The 23,570-nt window shown below is 44.1% G+C and overlaps 1 protein-coding gene across 2 annotated transcripts in view; it reads right to left on the minus strand.

Annotated features, from left to right (window-relative positions):
- CD82 (CD82 molecule) overlaps positions 1-23,570 on the minus strand; it is a 67,092-nt gene that overhangs the window by 41,044 nt on the left and 2,478 nt on the right. The window contains exon 2 of one of the 2 annotated variants that reach the window (XM_033149458.1): positions 13,960-14,027. The exons of the other annotated variant lie outside the window; for it this stretch is intronic. The gene's annotated coding sequence lies outside the window, so the exon portion shown is untranslated. The remainder of the gene's footprint in view (positions 1-13,959; positions 14,028-23,570) is intronic. 2 annotated transcript variants of the gene reach the window in all.

Here is a 23,570-nt window from a genome sequence, read left to right on the forward strand (position 1 = left end):
AATATGGTGGCCAACCCACAGGCTTTGAGGGCAGAGACGTTAGAAGCTGATGTATAATCCCCACTTAGAACTCTGCCTCAAATCCACCATGTAAAAGCCTAAGGAAAGCCATGCTAGTTCAGCTAGAGGCCTATCTAGCCCAGCATTCTGTTCTCACAGTAGCCAACTAGACGCACTGTGTCCAACTAAACACCATAAAGCATGATTTGAGTGCAATAGCATTCTCCTGCTCATGATCCCCAGCAACAACTGTTCAATAGATGTATGTGGAATGACCACAGAATGCCTCTCTCATTCCAACAGAGCAAGTTCCATATGTTTTAAGAAATGCAACAAGTCTTGTTCCTGGGTTAAATGGATTAAATGAGGTGAAAACCATTGGAAGTTCCCCCATTGAGGTAGGAAGCCAATACAGATTTGTTCAATCATGTGTCCTATTATAGTCAACCAGTGTAATAAACTCAGATATATGATCTGATCTAATTGCAAATTTCACCTCAAACCTGGGTCACGGTTGCCACAATGGAACGTCTAGGTGCCTTTTTTGCAATGGAGGTTGTTGTTGTTTGTTTGTTTCATTTCTATACCACTTTATATTTCAAAGAACAAATCTCTAAGTGGTTTACAACGCATTAAAACGTCAAATAAAACAATCCAGAATGAAACAAATTCAAGCTTCAAAGAAAATATATCAGATCCTTCTCTAAACGACATATTGCTTTCCACAGTCGCCAACCTGTGGTCTCAGTTGGACCCACGCCAGTTGCAAAATGTGCCTGGCACCTGGCTAGTTTCATACACTGTTCAGCCAACCAACAGAAATATTGAGTCAAATCAACAGGTTAGATAAGACAGCAATCTATGTTTGTGTTTGTGTTTTTTGCTTTTTAAAAAAAGCTTATAAAAACTGCAGTACCATTTTAGACGAGGCATCCCAGCCGCCTTCTCTCACCCACATAGGAGGGAGTGCCTCTAAGGCAGTGGTGCCCAACCTGCACCCCTTGGCCTGATTTCATGCAGGTAGCAAGGGAAAGATTATGGAAAGTGGGTGGGAGAAAGAGGGGAGGAGGGAGCCCCCTCCACCTTTTGCTCAGGCTCTAGCAAACTTTTGTTGTTCAGTCGCTCAGTCATGTCCGACTCTTCGTGACCCCATGGACCAGAGCACGCCAGGCACCCCTATCCTCCACTGCCTCCTGCAGTTTGGCCAAACTCATGCCAGTCGCTTCGAGAACACTGTCCAACCATCTCATCCTCTGTCGTCCCCTTCTCCTTGTGCCCTCTAGCAAACTACCCCGGAGCAAATACAGCCCTTGATAAACCCTGATCTAACTTGCCAGTGGCAACTTATGCATACTTCATCTAAGAACTGCAAGTTTAAGCTGATCGTCCAAATGATAATGGCATCAATAAAGGCTTGCAGTCCCATCCACACTATGCTTGGGAGCAAGTGCCATTTGCATTCACTGAAGCTTACTCCCAGGAAACAGAGACTGTAATGTAAGTTGATCCTACACTAGGGAGCTATTTGATTTTGAGCAAGCTAGAGATAAAGAGCAAGCAGCATGGTGAAGATGAAGGGAATCAATAACAAGCAGCTAATGGCGCTGCAGCATATTAAGTGACTTAGCGCACTCCTAATGCCAACAGTGCCCTTCAGCTCTCTATATTGGACAAACAGGCCAAACCCTACGCCAAAGGATAAATGGACATAAATCTGATATCAGGTATCACAAGACAGAGAAACCAGTAGGAGAACACTTCAATCTCCCAGGACATTCTATATAAGATCTCAAAGTAGCTGTCTTACTACAAAGGAATTTCAGAAATAGACTGGAAAGAGAAGTTGCTGAATTGCAACTCATTACCAAACTTAAAACCATGGAGAGACCTGGTCTGAACAAAGACAATGGATTCTTATCTCATTATACAGTCGTACCTCGGGTTATGTACGCTCCAGGTTGCGTACTTTTCAGGTTACGAACTCCGCTAACCCGGAAGCGCAAGCCGACGCGTGTGTGATTTGCACATGCGCAAAGCGTTTTTTGCGGGTTTCGGGTTTTTTCAGGGTTTTTTCGGTCTGCGCATGCGCAGAACGAATTGTTCAGGTTACATCCTTTTTGGGTTACGTACTGTAACCCAGAACGGATAAGTATGTAACCCGGGGTACCACTGTACATGACAAAGCTATCTTTAGCCATCTCACCCCTTGCTTTTTCCTGTAAGACCAATTGCAGTTGTTAACAGGTTTTCCACACCCATCAGCCAATCACCCATTCCCACCACCCTTCTGAGTAATACCCCTCCCAACTCTCTCACTATATATAAGGGTCTAGTGACTTCTGTTTCAGTGTATCTGAAGATGTGTGAATGCACACGAAAGCTCATACCAAGAACAAACTTAGTTGGTTTCTAAGGTGCTACGGGAAAGAATTTTTTAATTTATTTTAATTTTTATTTTGTTTTGACTATGGCAGACCAACACGGCTACCTACCTGCAATTAGCACTGTCATTTCACCTCCAAGTGCTACAACACGAAGCCCTTAAAAAAAAAAAACAACTACTGGAGAGAGAGAGAGCACCAGAGGGAGAGGTATGCTGCTCTGTTTCATAAGCATGCTACACCTTCCTATTACCTGCAGGGAGCTAATGAGCAGTGGCAGAATTAATGACCCTTTTGTTTACTAACAGCAGTCAGCACATTCCCTAGAGGCCATCTTCCGTGAAGACTCCAGCTAGCGATCAGGTTAAGTTTGTCATCTACACGCAACTAGGTGTGCAGGGTCAACGTTAACATTATCTAAGGGCGATGGATTTATGCAGTTGCAGCACGTTGCAGCTGTTTTGTAATTAAAAGTGTGCCCTGACACGGTTATTTCATCACCTACCAACACAAGAGCGCAACAAGGCCTAGCTTGCGAAGTCAGCTGCAAAGCAAAACTATAAAGCTACAAAGATTGAGGCAGCTCTTGACAATTATGAAGCTGGAGATTTTACTAATAAGAATGTAAATCTTCTCTAGGAGGGTCTAACCAGCTTTTTTACTACCCTACTGGGGCAATAGGTTTTAGTTTCTAAAATCAGAATTTCCTGCCGGCACTAATGATACATGGAAGAAAAGGTAAAGACCAGCACAGGAAGTTAATCCGGGGATTATTTCAGATTGCAGCTGCTGCAGGGTGCCTCATTTGTTATTTATCCAATAGCCTTACACAAAAACTTACGTATTTTGTCATCTCACTGCATAACTCAGGCCCATTTCAGGGATTATTCACCCAGTTTACCTCTCTTGGTGAAACCAATTTGGGGATAGCTTTGACCCTCCCCTGTAATGGCAATCACCTGTAAGTAAACCTCGTTTCACACATATTCTTCATGCAGCCCTAGGGCTGCATAAATCCAAAGTGATTTAACTGTGTGAACTGGCTGTCAGAATGCTGTTATTACAGACTAGCTTCACTACCTAGTAAAACATGTTTGTTAAATTTAACAAGTATTGTATTTACAAATTGCCACTCACCAGAGCCTAACAGACTCTACTTTGCAACCTTTTCAGGCACTAGGAAAGTCAGACTTGAGGTATGTTGAATCGGTTACACAACTGCTTTGCAATTTTGCAATGTGCTTTTTGTTTTTTTGCTTCTTTTTGACTCTGAATTAACAACAAAAGATGTAGAATGTGTTCAAACCCGATTTCTTAGAGCCATTCTCGGGATTCCCCCCTGACCCCCGTCTGTAGCGGGTGCGGTCATGAGACTAGAGGTGGGTTGGCAAGCTTTTTGATATGTGGCCTTGAAGACAAAACTCTGGCTATGGCTTAAACTATGTTTTAACCCAGTGGGCATGGCCCCCTTGATACTGAGGGATGACTTCCAATCATCATCGGGAAAAAGAGACTTTAAACGAAGTGCAGACCTGCGAACTGACACATCTCTTCCTGGAGTCTATGACATTCAGTCAAGCTAAAGTTGTGATCTCTCAAAGACTGAGGGACATTGCTAAACAAGAGGTTATTGCCCTTGTGAAACATGGGATGTTTTGGGGGGATCAGATATTCCAGATTTCACCAGCCCCTTATCTGGCGGAAATCCACTATGTAGAATACCGCAGACTCCTCACAGCCGCTAGGTTAAATGTTCTGGAATCGGCGGTTTGTGGGGAAGATACAGGGGAGTTCCATTGTGCCCAGAGATCCTGTCCCTGTGCCCAGGGAGTGGTTGAGTCAACTGAACATATCCTTTTGACCTGCCCATTTTATGCAGATCTTAGACAAAAACTTATAGCTCCACTTCTAGGCCAATTTAGCCTAGTAGACAGAGAAAGACAGGTTTTGCTTTTGTTGAACAATTTCACTGTACCACAACTTTCTTGGTGGCCAAATTTCTTTTCTTTCTTTTTCTTTTTTTTTGGGGGGGGGGGCCTTAAACGCCGTAAGGTTAAAATGACAGTATTGACATGGGTCTAAATGTATAATCTACTTCTCATTGTATGTTTTAGTGTTAAGCTCCTTGAGATGTTTAGACATTTTAATTTTTGTATGGATAATGATTGTGTACTGACTGACGGTCGAATAAATTTTATTGATTGATGTGGAAGTGTCAAAATACAGCTAGCAGCTCAAGAAGGAACATTCACCAACTAGTTCAGTGTGATTGTGGATTCAAGATTGGAAACTATGTTTTAACATCTCAAAGAACTGTCACTTCCAAATAGCCATTAATGAACATGTTTTTTAGTGCAAAGGAAGCACATTTCTGAAAAGGTGCAACCTAACAGAAGTGTCATATAGATTCAAAGATTTGTTCCTATCACATCTAATTTGGCACTGCAGTTCAGGTCCCTCAAATGTTGCCTTTATGGGTTATTACAAGTCTGTTCTCCTGTTTGGACTGGAGGGCAAAGTGCCACACGGTCTACTCATTTCAGCAGCAGTTGTTTCAGAAAGTCTCCAATGAGAAGGGCCGGCATAAATTTATACAGATTGCAGTTTACATGCATAAAAGCAATACTATTGAAGTCATCTTGGTGGAATTGGTTTCAATATAGAATGCAGGAAAAAAGCAATGATTTCATAGTATGCTATCTGCCGTTAATCACAGAACACCAGGGCAGCTCAGTCTCCGATGGGGAAAAGGAAGTCAGTGCCATGCAGAGACAAATGTCTTCTTGTTCAACCCCGCCTGCTCCTTACCAAGTTATGTACAAGCGCACTTGAGATATCCTGCCGAAGACTGAAATCCACCCACACTCAAAAAAACTGTTATCCCCTAGCACTGCATGCTAGCAACTCACCTGGTTACACATGTGCAGAGCAAATAAAAAGACACTCCAGAGCCATTAGTCTTGAACAACAGATACCACAACCTTCTTTCCATTGAACCAGGGATAGCCAAATAGCACAGATCCTAAAGGAACTCTATCTGGTCCCCAGTGTCCCTACCAAGTTTCAAATGAGGCATCTTAAAGCGCTGCTCTGTTTCACTTGGTATCAAAGCAGTGATTCTTCATGTGTACTTTAGCTACATTAGCACCACACATAAGCAGTCATGTTTTCCACACACACACACACACACACACACCCAAGAATTCTGGGAGCTGTAGTTTGCTAATGGTACTGGGAGTTGTTAGAGGATCTTTATTCTCCTTCCTGAACTACAATTCCCAGAGTTCCCTAAGAAGAGGGGTTGATTGCTAAGTCACCCTGGGAATTGGAGCTGTGGGAGGATAGGTGTCTCCTAACAACTCTGAGCACCCTTAAACTACATTTTCAAGAATTATTTGGGGGAAAGCTATGACTGAAGTGGTATCATACTGCTTAAAATGTATAGTCTGAATGCGGCCTTTGTGTGTTCTCATACTGCTTCTTTCTGCTCATTCTCATCATTCCGGCAAAGAAAGACAACAGACTGCCAATTTGTGGGGAGGCAATATCACTCTACAGCTCACCTACCCCTATGGTATACTGGGTTATAACAAGGTGGTACCAGCTTCACTATGTTAAAATGGACCATGTGAAAGAGAAGCAGACACAGCGGAATTCTTCAGACTAGTGTAGAGTGAATATATATAATCGAGGAGAAGAGAGGCAGGCTAGAATAAAAAGTGGGGGAAGATTTTGATATATGGTAGCTTGACTGATGGCAGTCACTTTTCCTAGAAGCAGATTTGCAAGCCCAGTGGAACAGAGTCAAATAAGCCATAAGAATCTAAAAATGCAAACCCCTGCTTTCTTCTCTACAGAAAATGTCTTCAGACCACAACATAAGCCACAAAGTTATCTATGCTATATTCTCTAGGAGATTTGATTCACCTCTAATAAATATTGTAGGCATTTTTCATTGTTAAAATGCTTTGAGATGTCTTTATGAGAGGAGATTATAAACCAACGGACAACACGGTATAAAAGCCAAATCAGAGCAGCCTTTCCTAGATTTGCTCCTGGCTTCCCCAGTTGTTCCTTCTTTAAAACTAAAAAAAAGGGACATCTGGCATCCTTAACTGTACACAATGTGCTTCTGCCGCCAATTCAGTGTTCAAGGCTCCAGAGCGTCTCCACATGACACAAATTGTACTGTAAAGTTTAAAGCTGCACATTAAATGCCAGCCCTGTTGGTTGCTCAGTGTGGTTATAGTATTTGCACATACTCTGGCGTCCTGTCACTGAAATAGACAAACCGCAACATAAAACCTCTAGAGGTGTTACTGCAGAAGACTGGGGCTTAAGTCCAACCAAGGACAGAGGTAAAGGAAACTTTCTAGCCTGCACAGCCTAGGTAATTCAGTCTAGATAATTCAACAAGTTGACCTCATGGCTTGAGAGGACATGAGACCAATGCAGGACTGTTTAAGGTTAAAAAAAAGGGGGGGTAAAGGACCCCTGGTCGGTTAAGTCCCAGTCAAAGGCGACTATGGGGTTGCGGCACTCATTTCGCTTTCAGGCCGAGGGAGCTGGTGTTTGTCCACAGACAGCTTTCCGGGTCATGTGGCCAGCATGACTAAACCGCTTCTGGCGCAACGGAACACCGTGACAGAAACCAGAGTGCACGGAAACAGCGGTACCTATTTATCTACTTGTACTGGTGTGCTTTCGAACTGCTAGGTTGGCAGAAGCTGGGACAGAGCAACAGGAGCTCACCCCGCTGTGGCGATTCGATCCGCCAACCTTCTGAATGGCAAGCCCGAGAGGCTCAATGGTTTAGATCACAACACCACCCACGCGTCCCTTGTTAGTTTAAAACATCTGCTAAAGGCTTAGATGTGGTCAGAGTATTCGACTATTGGAAATAACTAATTTGTTCTATCCATTGCTTATTGCCTCTATCCAACTACCCTCTGCTGCTCTCCATCCTAACCTCAACCCATTTTTCAAGTTTCTTACTGCCATACATGGAATAATCCAACTTCTGGCCTAAAGTCTTCATATTTGGAAAATCTGTGTAAATTATGCCTACCATACTTATTTTGAAGACATAAAATGTTCTCTTGGCTGCAAGATATACAAATTCTGACTATATAGCAAGTTTCAATCCCTTTAATCAAAATGAGGACATGGCAAGTAAAATTGTTTGGGAAGTTTTCTTCAGCAGAGACAGTTTCAAGATAAAAGACTTTGCAGCTTCGTACTATGCCTGGGATTAAGGGCAGAAACTGTGCACATTTCCCAGGTAGGTAGCTGATTCTAATGGAATTAAGTAGAGCAACATGAGGACATTGGTCATTTCCAGACCTGCCAAGCCTCACACTGAGGCCTGCCACTTACTATTTGCATCACTCCACCCTCCCCATTCTCCACACTGTGATCAAACAGCTATGAGAAAGCTAATTCATCACTTTGACCAGAAGAGTCCGTGCAGAAGGAGTTCTGGCAAGGCTGCTACAAGCCACGTTAGGGGCAGACGTTAGGGGCAGGGGGAGAACACACACATGGGATAAGTTCCACAGGAATTTGGCAGCTGAAGAACAGGGAGAGAGAACTGGATTCGTTTCGGGGGGTGGGGGGAGAAAACACAAGAGGAGTTTCCGAAGTCTCCAGACTTTCACATTTCACATTTGGCAGTCTGTTTCAGCAACTGGTAAGTCTGGAAATAGGTTAACCAGAAACAAAGGCAGGCTGGGTGGCCTCTTTCAGTTGCCGAGTTGTCTTTACATTCCAAGCTCACATCGTGGAGAAGATATACGGTATGCGAACTTAGAACATCATGGAGAACACACAAAATCCACAGGACTCCAGGTAGTAGCTGGCCTTTATGAGAAACTTGAAGATGCAAGCCACTATTCAAGGGGTCACTCAAAACCTTTACATCCTCTGCCCCATTACCTTGAACTGGTCCCTGGCTTAGTCAACAAGAGAACTCTATGAGGATCTGGATTTCTCAGCTCCTTTTGCAGTTCGTCTCAAAATAAGCAAAAATGGAGCAAGAGTCTAACTGCACTGAAGTTCAAGAGTCCAGAATCTGCTTTCTTCTGCTCCACCATTCATAGTCAAGTGGGATAGAGGTGCCTTCAGTATTATCCCTTATTTGGAGCTCCAAACTATGGAATAGGAGGAGCACTTGAGTCCTACAAGGGAAGAGCTGCCATCCAGTAGATGGCAAAGGGAAAGCATGGAATGTCTGGAGACTTTCTGAAGAAATAGAGCTTCCATCCTCTAGCTCAAACTTTCTCAACCTTGGGTCCCTATATGTTGTTGGACTACAACTCCCAACATTCCTAGTGATGACGGGAGTTGTAGTTCAAGAACATCTGGAGACCAAAGGTTGAGAAAGGCTGGTCTAGCTCAAGTTGCAGAAAGGGCAGGTCACAGCTACTGCCTTAGGAAAAGGGTTGTGGTTAGGAAAACAAAAAGCAAATTGATGATACCAATTTGAAAGTGTCTGGAGAAATGAGCACAAGGAAACACTGAACCTGTGCTCTGTGGCAGGGCAGTGGGAAGCAGAGAAGGGTCTTCCAGTGCAATCTTTGACTATGTAGTCAGCCGGAATGGATAAGGTTATGGTTTTTTATTTTATTTAAACCATTTATATAATGCTTAATTAAAATGCATCTCAAAGTGGTTTACAAGGATATGCACTCTCTAGGACAGTGTTTTTCAACCTTTTTTGGGCAAAGGCACACTTGTTTCATGAAAAAAATCACGAGGCACACCACCATTAGAAAATGTTAAAAAATTTAACTCTGTGCCTATATTGACTATATATAAAGTAATTTTTCAATTTTTCCCACGGCACACCAGGCAACATCTCGCGGCACACTAGTGTGCCGCGGAACAGTGGTTGAAAAACACTGCTCTAGGAAACAAAAACATACAGGGTTTATTCCAAGTTAATTCCAAATCAGATTAACCACCCCAACTCTGTAATAAAAAAAAAAACCAGGATCTTTACACAATAACATTTAATCTCTACGAACATAAAAAGATGGCCAACATACACTGTAAGGCAACAGAGTCACATCTTAAATGATCCTCAGCTACACAACAGGAATTTCAAGCATATGTGGCTTGCTTATTACCTTCGTGACAGGTCCTGCACCACCATTCCTTAAACACATAATAAGAACCTAACAGCCCTGCTGAATCAAGCCAAATGCCCATGGGTCCAGCATTCTGTTCTCACAATGGCCAACCAAATTCCCATGAGAATCCTGCAAGCAGAAACTCAGTGCAACAGCACTCTTCCCACTTGTGGTTGCCAGTAACCGGCAATCAAAAGCAAAGTGGCTCTGACAAGAGGGGCACAACACAACCATCTTCACTAGTAGTCACTGACATCCTTATCCTCCATGAATCTATCTGGTCTTCTTTAAAGGCATCCAAGTTGGTGGCCTTCACTACCACTTGTGTAAGCAAAATCCATCATTTAACTAAGTACTCTGTGAAATACTTCATTTTGTCTGTTCTGAACCTTCCAATATTCAGCTTTATTGGACAGACCCAAGTTCTGGTATTACAAAGGGGAGACGGGGACGGGAACTTTCCCCTCACCACATCTTATGGGCCTCTTCCCTAATCCAAAAAGCACCATATGTGGTAACCTTTCCTCATAGGGAACTTGCTCCTACCTCATGATCATTCTGGTTCCCCCATGTTGACCACTTTCCAGCTCTACAATAACCTTTTGGAGGCAGTGCAACCAGTACTGTACACAGCATTCCTGGTGTGACCTCACTACAGGTTCGAATAATGATCCAAAGGGGATGAGCAAGGTTAATATTGCACCTGAATTAATCACTGGGATTTCTGCCGATCAAAGGGATTGCCTAAATCCAGGCAGTTGTGTTAACTACACAACTTTAGAATCCTATGCCTTTACAGACTCTTGCAATCTGCACTAAGAGATTTCCCCTTTTTGTTGAAGCAAGAAACATATATCCACAGGAAGCATGGGGACCAAAGATTGTCAGAAGCCCCTTTCCCCAAATTTACACAACATTTGCCAGAGACTTCAGAATTTGCTGTGCATAAATTACTATCAAGAGACTGCAATCAAGCATGGAATTAAGATTGTTTGACACAGAGGGTGCAATCAAATTCTGCCCCTACATTGATAGAAGGACTTTTGATCTAGCAGAAGCATCCACTAACAGAAGACAAGGAGATGCAATTTTTGCCAATTTCCCCTCATCACAGCAGACCCTGAACCAGCTCCAGAAAGTTGGGGGATTTGTTTAACAAGCCATGACAACCCTCCACTTCCACTAGTGGGGCACCTCTGCTGGATCAATGGTCTGCCTGTGAATGCAAGGGCACTAATTGGATCACACCTGGAAGGTTTCTGCAAAAAGCTCCAGGAAGATGTAGCTACTGCAAAAATATGTAACAAGCCTTGAAGCATGAAAGGCTATTTACAGTGGTCCTCGGGTTACAGACGCTTTGGGTTACAGACGCTTCAGGTTACAGACTCCGCTAACCCAGAAATAGTACCTCGGGTTAAGAACTTTGCTTCAGGATGAGAACAGAAATCGTGTGGCTGCGGCGCAGTGGCAGCGGGAGGCCCCATTAGCTAAAGTGGTACCTCAGGTTAAGAACAGTTTCAGGTTAAGAACAGACCTCCAGAACGAATTAAGTTTTTAACCCGAGGTACCACTGTATTTAGAAATGCTTTCTACAGTCCACCCTCAGGATCAGCCCAAGATGTTTTGCCATTATGGTGGCAGTATAATAAAGTCATTCTGCAAAATGGCTGGGTATCAGCAAGCAAACTGAAAATTAAACTATGTTTAATTGGACTATTCTCACGCCATATTCATCTCTCCCCAAACATAGCTCTTGTGGGCCCTGTATCCTTGTATTGTCCCAGTGTAGCTCTGATATTAAGCTGCCTAGCTATGAGATTCCCCAGGAGCCTTATATAAAGGGAAAGCATATTAAGTGTAGCAAGTAATCCAATTTACCTTGTGATAAGACAGACCTATGAGCAACATTTCAGGCAGAAAGCAGCCAGAGTCAAACTCCTGAACACCACATTCGATGTCTGTACTGCCTTGTCACCTTTTGGCTTTCACCCAAAGTTAAAAATACAACTCCCGCTGTCCCTAGTGTCGGCAAAGACAGGGCCAAAGCTGTTGCTCCACAAGGCTTGAGTGATGCATTCACCTTTGCCAATGTTTGCTCTAGGACACAAACCTTAATGGTTTACCAAGAGGGTTTGCTCCTGCCGACATAAGGGGACGGCTTGATGTAAACACTACTGAAAACACACCTTAAAGGGGCAGTTAACTACCCCCTGCATTAGCACATGAACAGAAAGTCACTGCAGAAAATTCAACAGGCTTGCCCTTGTTAATTTTCATGAACACTTGGTTTCCTAACATGTATTAAGATTTAAAACAAAGGAAACAAGATGGGGAGGTAAAAAAAAAACAACAAATTGAAACAAGGAGTGTAGCTGGAAAGGAGGTGAAAATGAGTCTTCACGGATCTTCTTTGCCTTTGAGCATTTTGTGAGCATTGAGACCTGATCTCATAAAGTACCACATACGTGAACACCTTGGGTTCAATACTGGCAGGTGCAATCAGCACTAACACTGCTAAAATCTGCCGCAGCACAGAGTTTGCCCTCCCTTACTCCTGATTTCTCCATAGCATCATTTTAAAATCTTGAGAGGATGGAAAGGAGACTGAAGCAAAGCTCACATATTTGAGATTTAAAGTTCTTCCATTTCTAGAGGTATTCTTTGCCTTCCCTTCAATCCTCTTTCACACTAGTTTTTCTGAGTACACGAACTTTCCCTCTTCAGGAATTACCATTTTTTGCCAAGTGAATAGCTGGAGCCCTTTGACTCCCCCGCCCACCCCGTGATGCACGAATTAACAGCCACCTCAACTCCAGGCTGCATCCTGCACTATTGTTATGAAGGCAGAAGCTGCTTTTGTGATCCCCAAATGACAGAGGCTTGCTTTCAGAAGGCTGGATCTGCCTGGACAGGGTCTCCGGCATTTCCTAGCTGCTGTTCCTTTGTTCTTCACCCGCTCTGCAAATGTCATGGCCTCACATCACAATTGTTCTCAGCAACTCCAATTCTTCTCCGCTTCTCAGATTCCCAAAGTTTCCATTCAAGGCCTGTTTCTCAGGGTCTTAATGGCAATAGCAGAACCAGGAAAGTAGAAGGGTGCAGAGCTGCAAATCACCACAGCTTGCATCTTAAATGGTGGGGCTCATTCTGCAGCCTGCTTTCAAGTTCTGCGCCAGCACCGCTTCCAGGAACAGCGCTAGAAATGACAGGCGAAAAATGCAACCCAAGATACCGGCCAAGAGGAACATTGTTATTACAAAAAAAGACATTTATTTCATTCAATGCTTGAAGAAAAAGGGAAGGCTTTCTAGCAGGATTTGAATGAGACCATTAACAGAAGGGAATTCTCAAAAGCAAGATTGTTGCCATTTGCAAAGATCCTACCTCTCCCTCTTGCACATTCTAGGATATTAGCCAGAAGGACGGGGCTGGGTTGTTTAAAGAGTGCAATGCTACTTCCTAAAAGCTGAAGCTGTAAACTCTAGGACAAATATAATCCCTTCCCTCTTTTAATGAAAGCTGTTATTGTCATTGTCTGAAAGGGGAAGAGAGGTTATAGCTGCCAACGATTAAGTTGTCCTTCTAGACATCATGGAATCCTCTTTACTTATCCCTATCTAGGACGGTGCCTCAGTACAGTAAGGAAAAGGAAACACCCCTTGGATTGAGCCAAGTGGAAAAGGCAGCCAGGGAGCGATTTACGAAGAAACACAGCCATCTGAAAGGCTTTGAGACAGATTCCACAATTCCACTTAAAATGCTTTTGAGAGAGAGAGAGAGAGAGAGAGAGAGAGAGAGAGAGAGAGAGAGAGAGATGCAGGTTTGAATGCAGATTAAATGCCCGTGCATTTGATTTTTTTTAATCCACCGGATGGTCATCCCAAAAGGGGGGCTTTACAACCTCCTTTCAGTCTTTCTGGATTTGCAACGCCTGCGAACAACACTGAAAAGCATTTTCAGTGCTCTCAACTCTGTTTACACCCCTTCTCCCTGCATGTACTGTAAGTGTACTCTGGAGCAGGAGGGGTGGAATGGAGAGAAGAAATGTGGCCAGTTTCACCAGTAATGGGAAAACTAGGGGTCGCTTTTGAAAAGAGTGTGCCAATGTTCTTTGAAAGAGTATGCCAATGCTCACCAGCCAATGCTGGTGTGTGCATAGACACAGGGAGAGAGAAGTGGCCAACCTTTGCACTAACCCATGGGTAGGCAAACTAAGGCCTAGGGGCCGGATCCGGCCCAATCGCCTTCTAAATCCATCCCATGGACAGTCAGGGAATCAGCATGTTTTTACATGAGTAGAATGTGTCCTGTTATTTAAAATGCATCTCTGGGTTATTTGTGGGGCATAGGAATTCGTTCATTATTATTTACTTCAAAATATAGTCCGGCCCAGCCACAAGGTCTGAGGGACAGTGGACCGGCCCCCTGCTGAAAAAGTTTGCTGACCCCTGATCCACTTCACTGCAGAGCCGAGTGGGAGAGATGAAGGAAACTGTAGCAGAGTGAGCTAGGATACCTGTGGATAGGATAACTAGGTTGGTTATTTATTTATTTGTTATTAAATTTCTATACCACCCTTTATCTGAGGATCACAGGGCAGTTAGCAATATAAAAACATAAAAATACATCACCTAGTTGTTTGTTTGTTTAATATTCCACCCTATACCCAGAGGTTTCAGGGTGGCTCACAGAATTAATGGTTTAAAAATATATGTGCATGTGCTATTTCAGCCCAGCTTCCATTTTCAATTTTGATCATCAGCACAACAGAGTGGGCAGTGCTTTGTGTAGGAAAACATGGGTGTTAAAAATCGTCTTGAAGCGTGTTTAATCAGGGCTGATTCGACATCCAGAAAAGGAGAGCTGGCTCCTTCGACCCAACTCAGAAGCTTCTGGCAAGGTATATACTGTAAAGCTTTAAAATTGAATGTCAATACGTCCTCCAACCTCAATGAGAGGCTCACAACAAACTTTAGCTTCACTTCAACAGGGGTTAGGGAAGAATTAACTTTTTGCCAGAGGGCAGGGTACAATAACATCAACAAGCTCTGAAGAAGATATTCAGTGCATAAGTACAATGGAAAGTTAAGGGCTGGGCTCATCATTTTACCCACACCCAGAGAATTGCCTGCCAGATTTATAATTAGTTACCGGTATGTCGAAGGGATCATTCACGGGCTCTAGAGATAGATGTAAGACTACAGGCATTCAGGTGCATTTATGGTTAGATGAACAAGCAAAGAAGTCTTGGAGAATATGCTTCTTCCATGGATGCACAAAAGTCCATCTATCCATACCCCTTATAAGAGTCTTGAACATCCCAGGAACCCACCTAGAAAGCAAAACACTCCAGAAGCCACACGTAGAATGCTGAGCTCATCACAAAGCACCCCAGTTCAGAGCATTTGTTGCCAACAAATGACAGGCACTGCTAACTTTGGTTCTGGGACATTACAGACTAGAAAGTGGTAAGTTAGGTATCTTCATATTTATTCATTTGTTAAATTTGCATCCTGTTCTTCTGTCAAATGTTCCTCACTGGACAAGTTCCATTTTCCCCTAAACTTCATTAAAGCTATTTAATATCCACAGCAGTTGACTTCTCCCTGTTTAAGTTCACCCCCCGCCCCCATATACAGTGGTACCTCAGAAGTCAAATGGAATCCGTTCCAGAAGTCTGTTCAACTTCCAAAACATTCGGAAACCAAGGCACGGCTTCCGATTGGCTGCAGGAAGCTCCTGCAGCCAATCGGAAGTCGCATCAGACGTTCGGGTTCCAAAGAACGTTTGCAAACTGGAAAACTCACTTTCAGGTTTGCGACTTTTGGGAGCCAAAAACGTTCAAGTTGTAAGGCGTTCGTCAACCAAGGTACAACTGTACTTCTTAGTTAAGAGTTCCATCCAGCAGACAGTGTGGCAGAGGACCAACATCATGGCAGGAATAGCATCGCCCAGGGTGCTGTGGTCAGGTGGAAGGATTAATGAGAGCAATTGTTACAGGCAACACGTCTATAGCCCAATCCTATTTACTTACTAACAGCATTTACTGCCTTTCTGCCAGGCCATTCTGGGCAGTTTACTAATTAAGCTCAAGCCAAAACAAGTAAGCACACAAGGCAAAACACGACACTCTCCAGTTTAGTGCTGGTCTCCTCAGAAGCAGGCTGCACAAGCTCCCTGGCCTTTGCCTTCCCCTCTAAGTACAAAAATGAACGTGTGATACTTAACTGCAGCTATGAGCAAACTGAAGTTTCTAATTGTTCAAAGACAGAGGAAAGAAATAATTGGCCACAGAGTGACCGGCGCACACCTTTACTATCATGGTAACTGGCCAGTAGAAACAGTATCATGGTGGGCGCTTTGTCTCACTGTGGGTGGCTAACCTGCAGCACTCCAGATGTACGAGGCCAACGCCCATCCACACTGGCCACTGGCCATGCTGTCTGGGGTTGAAGGGAGCTGATCATACTATATGCAGCTGAACCTAACCCTTTTCAGCCAACATGTTCAGTTCAGACAAAGGAAGGGTTTTAATGAAGACTGGGACAAGAACATGCGATTTGGGTAGGCTTGCATTAGGGCAGGCATCCCCAAACTTTGGCCCTCCAGATGTTTTGGACTACAATTCCCATCATCCCTGACCACTGGTCCTGTTAGCTAGGGATCATGGGAGTTGTAGCCCCAAAACATCTGGAGGGCCGCAGTTTGGGGGTGCCTGCATTAGGGGATGTAGGTATGAAATGGGCCCTATTAAAGACAGCAAGCTACTAGCTAGCCGGATATAACAGTTTTATAGCATTCCAAGTGTTGAAATTAACGCAGGCAAAGGTTACCTTGAACGTCAGTAATATAAGAGCATTGTGCAACACATTTGTTGTTAAAGCAGCATGTTGTAATACCAATGAAACTGTATTCACAGCTGCATCAATTTTCACCCATGATATATATTTTTTTCCAGAGTAAGAAGGGGGCTTTGGGGAGCACACAAAAATACACCACCTCCGTGTAGTTGTCCATGTTTTGTATTTTTAAACAGCTGAAGTTAATAAATGTCCCTTTTTAGCTTTCAGCTTTGGCAATACACCCAATCAGTTCTTCAGATTTGGCTATAGGATATCACCAGCACAAATAAATTGCCCTTACTAGGAACTTGTGGGTGGGGAGAGAACACTTTGGTATTCAAGTCAATGCTCCCTGCCCTTGCCACTGAGCAATGCGGGACACACCAAAACAAGACAGAAGATATAAACTCAATTGCAGTGGTTCATTGCGAAGCCACACTCCCATCCAGTGAACACTCTGCAGCCCTTTGAAAAATGGAGGAGGGGAGCTTTTTCGGAGCTCAAACAAGTTTATAAAGATCTCTCAGCCAAGCCTTCCTCCCCTCAGTTCTAGTATTAATTAGCTGGTAAATAACCAAGCTAGGCAAGCCAGAAGTTATTCTGATGGAGGTAAGGATAAAAGAGCTGGCTGCCGGCTGCCACTGTTCCAACCCCAGACTCAATGCCCAGAGCACCACCACTGCCCTGCCTCACAACTGTAGGCACTGTAAGGATGCCTGCACTTGAGACTTTGCCAGAAATCCCTACTCTCAGAAACACTCATCACCCCATGAAAGTGGAACAAGTGCCTTGAGGAGCTGCTATATTCAGAATTTGTTTCCTTAGGATGAGGAGATGGCTATGAAACATGCAACTGAACTTGCACATTAAGAGAGATGTTTTGAAAAGGATGGAGCAAATTTAGTCTATACCCAACATTACAAGGTTTTGAAATACAGTCGTACCTTGGTTTTGAACAGCTTAGTTCTCGAACGTTTTGGCTCCCAAATGCCGCAAACCTGGAAGTGACTGTTCCGCTTTGCGAACTATTTTTTTGGAACCCAAACGTCCAATGGGGCTTCTGCGGCTTATAATTGGCTGCAGGAGTTTCCTGCAGCCAATCAGAAGCTGTGCTTTGGTTTCCGAACGTTTTTCGTTCGACTTCCAAAGTACGACTGTATACTGTATAGTGCAGACAAATGAGGATTGCATTCTCCATAAAGTAATGTTTGACACCAGACAAATCTCCTGATGACAGGTCCAGCGGCGGAGAGAGAAAAATGGCAGGACTATTTGGAGGCATGTGCCAGGCTTTCCCTTTCCTCATGCAGCCCTATATGTGTGGTAGGAAAGAAGCAAGAAAGAAAGGGAAGAGAGGGAGAGACATCTGAGTTGTCTCAAAATGTTGTCTGACTTAAGTGTCTCTGCTAAAATCAGCATTAGCAATATAGCTCACTACAGTTCCTCACAGCTACTGCTTTAACTCTCATTTGGAAAATATTCACAAGCTAGCCAAAGATCTGGGAGTTATTAGACAATTAGCGGAGGCTAAAATGGTTCCTTACTGTTCCCCTGCAGGGGAAGAGGGAAGTTTTGCACAGCCAACTGTCTTTCACACATGCATCTTTTAATTATTGTCATATGAAGCTCCCCTTCCTGCATGCAGCAACTGCTGAAGCTTTCCATAACAGGACTTTAACACTATTCTGCCCACAGACCCAACTATCATAGTAGTAATTATGGACAAAGAAAACAACCCAATTCCTAAATGAGCACATGCAGATTGTGAACAGGTGTTTCTCATCATCCATGGGCAAATCCTTCATCCGTTGATGCGTCTCTCGTGATCTATTGCATTCTTCTCTTTAAAACTTATTCAGTAGGTGCTTCAGGCTTAAGTTAGCATTGCTGAAGTAATCCAAGTTGCTTAGAAAAGTTCTTAACACAGCTCTGAACACTTGTATTTCCATTTAAGTTCCATAGCCACAAAAACTCAAAAATTTGGCAGGTGGGAAGTGGATAGACTTCTGAATTCACTTCACCTTCCCATGAGTGGTTAGGCTTAAGGCTAGAACAAGGAAGAGATGGGTATGGAAGGGCTTGGAGATGTTAAATCTCAGAATACAGGCCCAGATAAAACACTCCCGCGTAAACGTGAGTATTTCAGCCAGCAATGTAACCAAAACATCTGAAAGACACAACTCCCACTATCCCTGACCAGTAGTCATGCTGGATGGTACTGATGAGAGTTAAGAGTCCAAAACATGTGGAGGGCACCAGGTTGACTGGCAGGTTTAGGACCAGCCAGTGCAAGTTCTTGTAAACAAATTGTGAGACCAGGACACTGTTCTTGCAGACTTCAACACCTTTGCCCATTGCCTTGTAGGCGCATGTGAATGGGGCATCCCATAGGAGCCAACTCCATGGGGCCAAGGTCACTTTGGCCCCAATAAAATATTTGAGAGGTCCAGGCCCCCTCAAAGCTAGTGGGCATTGCCATTCAAATGGCGTGTGCGCGCTGTGTCATGTGATCAATTATGTGGGGTGGGGCTTACCGGGCCACCCACCAATATTTTATTCAAATTGGCACCCCAGGTCATGCTATATCTTATCTCCTTCCTTGCTCCTTTGTATGCATGTATGCCAATTCTGGCTCTGCAAAAGCTGAATGATAATTCCACAACTTCAACCATTTGCAGTTTACATGGCATTTCAAATAAGGGTTGTGTTTTCTTGAAGCATGTTATAGGAATGGCTGCAGCCAACCACAAGACTGCTAAGCTGTTTTACACAATGTTGATAGGAGACTACAAGCAGGCATGAAACCAGGCATAGGCAAACTCCAGATGTTTGGGACTACAATTCCCATAATCTCTGACCACTGGTCCTGTTAGCTAGGGATGATGGGAATTGTAGTCCCAAACATCTGGAGGGCCGGAGTTTGCCTATGCCTGCATTAAACAGTCATACATGCAAGTGGTCTTCAGTTTACTCCCCAGCAGCTCCTGTTGAAAACAGGCCAGGAAGCAAGTGATAGGAACGACACCAGCCTGAAGAACTACTGCAAGCCAAGGCTTTAAACTCAATGGGAAAGGGCTGTAGCTCAGTGGCAGAGCACACCGCATGTGCACAGAAGGAGCTAGGATTAAGCCTCTGCATTTCCAGGTAGGGTTGGAAATGCCCCCTTTCTGAAAACTTAGAAAGCCACTGCTAGTCCATGTAGGCAGTACTAGGGCTGATGGAAGTTGTAGTCCTACAACATCTGGAACACATAGCTGTCAACTTTTCCCTTTTATTGCGGGAAATTCCCTTATTATAGCATTGGGAAACAGCAGGGAGGGTTGACAGCTATGCGGAACGTTGGGAAAGGCTGGTTTATGATAAAGTTATGATTTATTATTATTGAAATAAGACAGGATCCAAATTAATTCTTTGTGTGTAAGCAAGAAGACTGGTCCCTGCTCCAAGCTGGTCACAATTTACCTTTAAACAGGTGGTATGCAAAGAAAGGGGCAAGTGCTTAGAAATAATTTTTGTATGGGATGGGTAAAGATATGGAGGCCCTTTGCATCTCTAGCGATAAGGCCCAAGGGATTAAGCTAAAGCTTCTTCCAGATCTACACAGCCACCACCTTGCTCAAAATAAAATGTCCCCACCCCATGTCAATCCAACAGTCCTCATTTAAACCAGAGAACTGCATACACAGGAAATGTTTGTAGATTTTATTAGGTACGGCCTTGGCTGGCCTTCAGAGGGCTCAGGACACACAATAGTCAGGGGAACAGCCAAAGTCAGCTTGAGCTCTGACCTTAAAGGGGCCGAGATGATCTCTCGCTTCATTCCCAGGATAGTTTTTCCATGTAGTGGAAGTTAGACCTTTACCATCCTTGAAACACAGGAATGGGAGAGGCAAAGAACACACACAGTTTGAGGAAACATTTAACTATTCTTCTGTGGAATGCTGCTAATGCAATGCAGGCAAACTTTCTCCAGCCTGTTGTCCTGTGGATGCTTTGAACTTCAATCAGTCCAAGCTAGCATGGACAATGGGAAAAAAATTGGTGGAACTTTTAGTTCAACATCAAGGGCACCAGGCTGAGGAAAGAGGCATGGGCCGTTCCCCCCCCCCCCAAGGTCCAGTTGGGCATCATAATCTAATATTACACTGCACAACAGTCCTGTGGTTCTTCACTTGTCACCTCCTACATTACAAATCCTTTTTTTACCAGCTTACCCCGGCTGGTAAAAGATGAGAGAATTCTCATTCTATTTAAAGCAGCGCCTACTGGAAGAGAATGAACATTAAGCAGAACCTCTCTGTCACAGTACTTCACAGTTTCTTTTCCAGGATCCCTTGACTGGAGGAAGGGACAGGGCAGGCTAAAGAAGGTAAAGATGATATAATAAGGTCCATGAATCTTTCAACAATACATAGGGAGGAATTGAGGCCACAGGGAGCAGCCTTGCTCACTCTTGGAATCAGAATGCCAATCACTGTGCCGAATTGACCAAGGATGCCAGGGGTTCAGCTGGGACTTCAAAGCTTTGTAAAGACCTAATACTTGGTAGCCAAACTGCGAGAGGCAGTGAAGGATAGGCGTGCCTAGCGTGCTCTGGTCCATGGGGTCACGAAGAGTCGGACACGACTGAACGACTGAACAACAACAACAACAATACTTGGTAGCAGTTAGGACCTATGTCGAATCTACCAAGGACTTGTTCACACAATTTCTCATACAGGTAATTTAGCTCACCATTGTTCGTAAGCAATGTTGTGAGATCCCTTTTGAGGTATGCAGACCCCCCCTCTCCTTCCCCCTAGATTTACTTACACCCAAAAAGGTAAAGTTCACAGTAGATGAATATAAAAACTTTCCAGAATCTCTCAGCTAAAGATAAAGGTAAAGGGACCCCTGACCATTAGGTCCAGTCGTGTCCGACTCTGGGGTTGCGGCGCTCATCTCGCGTTACTGGCCGAAGGAGCCGGCATACAGCTTCCTGGTCATGTGGCCAGCATGACAAAGCTGCTTCTGGCGAACCAGAGCAGCGCACAGAAACACCGTTTACCTTCCTGCTGGTGCGGTCCCTATTTATCTACTTGCACTTTTGACTTGCTTTCAAACTGCTAGGTGGGCAGGAGCTGGGACCGAGCAACAGGAGCTCACCCCATCACAGGGATTCGAACCGCCGACCTTCTGATCAGCAAGCCCTAGGCTCAGTGGTTTAACCCACAGTGCCACCCGCGCTACCTTCATGTTAATGTGAGCTCTTGAAGTTAGGCAGTTTATTATTCCCTGCCTTCTCTGGCCAAGTGTAGGCCCTACATCGCAGACAAATCTGTGCCTGCATATACCGTAGAGCCAGGCTGCTGCAATGGGGGGGGGGAGCAGAACTGGAGAGAACTCGTTTTCCATTTGATAGCATACAGCACTGCAGAAGTGCTAAGGATCTCTTTACTCAAAAACAGATGGACTTAAACAAACTGCAGATTAAGTCACTTGGGATCTCTCTTGCATTTGGACACTGGATCAGTTTGAGGCTACATTTAATATCAGTAAAGACACTGCAGCATTATTTTTCACTTTTGTGCTACTTCCGTTTTTGTTTTTTATTTAAAAAATGCAGCAGCTTTGGAGTTCAAAATGCTGCAGAGTGCAGCTCCAATTCCTCCATTTAGGTGTAATATATTCTTGCTGTAACAGAATGAAGCAATTTAAGCACTGTGTATGTGTGTCCAGTTTAGGGACACTGTATTCAGTGCAGATGTCTGGAGCTCCTCCTCAGCAAGATTACAGCAAATACTATAACTTTTATTTGACACATGCATTGCAGGAAACACATTTCCATTTATTTCAGTGCAAACTGAAAATATTGACACTGGTATGCACAGGAGTGTGGGATGCTTCCAAAATAACTGGGTATCTCAATAGGAATGCTTGTGTAAAGGAGGAGTGTTTATTCATGTAGTTGGTGTACCCCTCTTGCTAATGTGGAGTCCTACATGCCATCAAAAACCAGGAGCCCATGCAGGCTACCTGAAACAGCAGGTTCACCAGGCAGCATCTAGTAACAGTTTCTGTGGTCTGGAAGTCTTGCATGTGCTTTTATAGTACAGTTCTGCCTTGCATGATGTACATGCAGCAGTTACTTTCCTTGGAAGCATCCAGCACTGGCCAGTGCCCAAGTCTGTCCATAAAACAGCGCAGCCAGCCATTAGTTCCTGAAGTTTCCACTTCAGCTTTATGCTTCTGTGGCACGCTGGACCTCTCAGCCAAGAAGCACCCAAGCAATCATATGAGAGGCAGAGAAGATTTATCATCATCCAGTTCAAGCCACCACTACATTCATAGGAGATAATTCAGTCCCTGGTACCACAGCATAGCAAGTAAAAAACATATGGAGATTTGAATACAGCCACAAATGAAATGCATGGGTTCACTGGAAGAGACAGATAAAACCTGGTATGTACAAGGGCTGAGGGGGTGGGGAACACATGATCCCACATTTTAGGAGAATGTATGTAACCGAGCAAGGAATTAAGATGTTCAGTGGACTATGTTGAACTGTAGACTTCAAGGGACCTGAACTGAAGAAGAGGAGCCCTGCCGGATCAGGCCAAAGGCCCATCTAGTCCAGCATCCTTTGACCAGCCACATGCCTTTAGGAAACTTAGTTCATATGGAGATGTTTCCTCTCATACAAGAGACAGACTTCCATTCTCATCACATTCATGCCCCATCAAGACTGCTGTATGCCTCAAGAAGAGACGAGGATGGGATGAGGCATACTGAACTCCAGAAATTTCCTTGTGCAAGCAACCACCCTATACTATTAACCAGCATTCAAAAACATCAGTCTTCTTGATGGAAAAATCATTTGCCATCCCAAATCCACGTGAAGCACATATAGAACAGGGGCAGGGTCCGAGGAACATTTTCTGGTTGTCTCCCTACTGCTATGTAGGCCAAATGTGACATGTGGCAGGGCTGTGCACCTGTCAATCACCTGACATCACTATGACATCAGGTGATGCTGCACTTTGAAGCCCCAAATTGTTAGGACTTCCAAGGCTGTTTGAAAGAATTTGGCGGTTTGCAATGGGCATTCAGACACCCACGCAGCCCCTGCTCCTGTTTCAGCCTCTGGGATTTTTTTAAAAAAAATCTTTTTGGATGGACCAGCTGTCTGCAGGAGGAGTCTCATGCACTGACGGTCCTTCCAAAATGCAACCGCTTCC

The sequence above is a fragment of the Lacerta agilis genome, chromosome 1 (assembly GCF_009819535.1).
Source record: "Lacerta agilis isolate rLacAgi1 chromosome 1, rLacAgi1.pri, whole genome shotgun sequence".
Lineage (NCBI taxonomy): Eukaryota > Metazoa > Chordata > Lepidosauria > Squamata > Lacertidae > Lacerta > Lacerta agilis.